This window comes from Myotis davidii, unplaced genomic scaffold (assembly GCF_000327345.1).
Source record: "Myotis davidii unplaced genomic scaffold, ASM32734v1 scaffold949, whole genome shotgun sequence".
Lineage (NCBI taxonomy): Eukaryota > Metazoa > Chordata > Mammalia > Chiroptera > Vespertilionidae > Myotis > Myotis davidii.
This window is the reverse complement of record NW_006300364.1, coordinates 168169-171790: the sequence shown is the minus strand read 5'-3', so window position 1 is coordinate 171790 and position 3622 is coordinate 168169. Positions and strand designations below refer to the sequence as shown.

At 42.2% G+C, this 3622-nt stretch overlaps 1 pseudogene; it reads left to right on the top strand.

Moving 5' to 3' along the window:
* The first annotated feature begins 1456 nt into the window (after positions 1-1456).
* On the top strand, positions 1457-3411 carry LOC102765573 (annotated as a pseudogene).
* The last annotated feature ends 211 nt before the right edge of the window (positions 3412-3622 follow it).

Genomic DNA, 3622 nt, shown 5'->3' with positions numbered 1-3622 from the left:
ACATTTCTGTATTTGACAGGTAGAAGACCACAGATCTGGCCAACTTGTGATGAATCCATTCCTGGCATAATCAGTATGACTGGGGTGAGATAGACATGGGAATAACTGGGCCCTGGTGTGGTTGTGGTGGTGGTGTTGGTGTGTGTGTGTTGTGGATGTGAGAGGTGCTCAGAGCAGAGATAGCTTCATTCATACATTCAAAGGTGGCTCTAACACTATGGGGCCAGAACTCAATCAAGAGAAGGTATTAAGGCCCTGGTTTGGCTCAGTGGTTAAGAGGTCGGCCTGCGGGCTCCAATTGTAGTAGGGGGTGTGGAAGAGGCAGATGTTCAATGATTCTCTCTCATCATTGATGTTTCTATCTCTCTCTCCCTCTCCCTTCCTCTCTGAAATCAACACAAATATATTTTATAAACAAAAAGAGAAGTTACTAAGGAGGGGATCTGTTTCCATTCACTGGACACCTTTGCAGCAAGAATAATAGAGTATAAGAGGCAGTATGGATGAGGAAGTCCCTGTGCCTGAGGTGACAGCAGTAGCAGAGAGGCCACTCACTCCTCAACATGTCTGCCATCACTTCTCCTCACTCCCCCTCATGCTCACCCACCTTGAAAACTGGCTTCATTTTTCTGACTTGAACATTAGAAACAAGAGCCTTCCTCGTGGCCTTTGCACTGGCCAGTCCCTCTGCTCAGCACACACTTTCCCACAGTCTCATGTCTCCCTTTCTCTCTTTTGTTAAAGAAAACATTTTGAGGGCCCAAAGCTTTTCTTTAAAAATGAAAATAGGGTTTATTGATCTAAATACCAGCCAGGAAAGGACCAGGTCCTGGGGCATGAAGTCAAAACCAGCAGCAGCAGAGAGAGGCGGCAAAGAAAGACATGTCCACTGTCCTGGGAGAAAATAAACTGGGGCACTTCTAGGATAGGAGCACAAGAAAGAAATATTTACTACTTTGGATCCGTTACAGGCAACAGTCCTGAAAGCTCATGCATGTGCAAGCTGCAGTGGCATTGAGTGTCGCTACAGAAGTTGAATCAAAGTTCCAACATACAATGAGGAATGTGAGCAGTGTTTTGTAATTGGGCCCACGGCTTCGACCTGGTTGACTACTATTATCTTTTTATCCCACTCCTTAACTCAGTGCTATTTAATTTAGGACATCTCAGATTTTTCCTGCTCACTTTTAAGGTCTCTTTTCAAATGTCACCTTGCTTACAGATCTACTTACACACCCATGAAAAATGGTACTCTCTATCCACTTTCTCCTTTAGACATGCTGTCCTTTTCTTCATACCACCGGCCGCCATATGAAATAATTTATTATTTTATCATTTGCTCCTGCATTCTTTCTCCCTCATTGGATTGTAGGGACTTCTGTTTTTCAGCACCCTATTCTCACAACCTGGACAGTGCCTAAACATGGTCAGCACTCAATTTACATTCCTGCGAAACATGAAGAAATTCTCATTAAAAACTGTAGAATACATGAACCCCCTCAGATACATAGGTGATTGGACAAATATTCCATATCAGATTTTACTTTACCTGGGAAGGACAGCACCATTATCACAAGGTCAGAGGGCTCCAGTTAACGTGTCCCTGTTGACTCAGTGTTCCGGAGACACAAAACTGTAATTTAGATAACATGCTTAAGTCTGACCAATGTGTTTCTGTCAATTCAGTGATCCAGAGACCCAAAACTGTAATTTAGATAACATGCTGCTTCTGCTTCTGTAAAATGATTTTTGCAAATCAGGTTCCTCATTCCAAACCTTGGGATGTAATCAATACCTTTGTGACCTTTGCCTATATAAGTCTGGTTTTGTGACCATCTTATTACTATGAGATTTGGGAGAAGAGTGAAATGGCCCCTCATAGTCCCGGATTGCAATAAATATGATTTTTTGACTTCTTGAGGTGTCCTTCTGTGATTCGCGGGGTACATTACAACACAATACTAAAATAATTTCTTTGTTGTAAAATATGAAATATAGCATTTTAAATATGTGAGGAATGCAACTCTGTGAAAATTAGTCATGTTATTTTCATCTTTCCTGGTAGTCACCTTCACCACATGGAACCTGGGAATGTTACATAAATTTCAAATTTCTTCTTCTGGGATCTTTAGAGAAATGAGAACTGCAGCCCCTCAGATTTGGGCTTTTCCTCTCCATGTACCTGATCACTGTGTTGGCAAACCTGCTCATCATCCTGGCCATCAGTTCAGACTCCCACCTCCACACACCCATGTGCTGGAGTAGTTCTCAGCATCTACTAGGATTCAAGAAATCTAGCAAAGGGGCTGTGCATAAATGGATTAAAGAGACTAGACAAGAAATATAAATTTGAAAGGCATTTTGGAGGGCCAGAAGGAAACTTAGTTCAAGTAACTAAGCTCCTGGAATCTCCTCATCCAAGGCTTTTTATTCACACATTTTGACCTGTAGCAAAGCAGATATACATATCAAAGGTAAGGCCTGGTAAACAATAAAGGACCATCAGGTTGGGGGAAACTGCCCTCAGCTGTTTGGCAACAGGCAATCATATGCAGATCTTCAGCCCTGCTGAAGGTGTCCATCAACCTTTTGATGGACCTCCTGCATTTATTATGCTAACTACTGTTCCTAGCCTCCAGCACCAACGTACTTCTTCCGCTCCAACCTGCCCTTGCCCTTGGTAGACATCTGATTCACCTCCACCACATCCAGACACAGAGCAATGTCATCACCTATGAAGTCTGCTTTACTCAGATGTATTTTGTCATACTTTTTGCTGGGTTGGATGTTTTCTTCCTCACTTGGAAGGCCTATGACCATTTTATTACCATCTACCACCACCTGCATTGCATGGTCACCATGAACCCTCGGCTCTGGACTGCTGGTTCTGATATGCTGGATCATGAATGTCCTGCACTCCTTCCTACAATGCTTAATGGCATTACGACAGTCCTTCTGTATGCATGTGGCAATCCCTCCTTTTTCTGTGAACTCCAACAGATGATCAAACTTGCCTGTTTGGACACAATTTTAACTATCATGGTGATGTATTTTTCAGCTCTCCTGCTTGGTGCTGGTCCTTTCTCTAGGATCCTTTACTCATATTCTAAATTAGTGTCCTGCACACATGGAATGTCATCAGCTCAGGAGAAGTTTAACACTTGTGTGTCTCACCTCTCAATTATCTCCTTATTTTATGGTACGAATTTAGCTATGTACCTTAGCTCTGCTGCTACCCACAATGCACATTCAAGTGCCATAGCCTGGGTCATGTATTCTGTGGTTACACCCATGCTGAACCCCTTCAACTACAGTCACAGGAATAAAGACATCAAACAGGCTCTGAAGACATTCTCTGTGAAGGAAACTACAAACAGGCTAGTTGTCCTAAGACTGAAGATGTGCCCATGATGGCAGAGGTCAAAGGCTCAGAGTCACACATCATGATGATCTTCAAACTATGGAAGTAGAACTTGCTCTTTCCATTTATTTTCTGGAATTTCTATTTCTTTAACCTCATCTTCTCTATTCAACATATATAACTCAATTAAGTTCTCTGCTCTCTCAGATATTCAATAGCTTCTCTCTTTGTTGTTTTTCTACTTTCCTAAATCTATTTTCA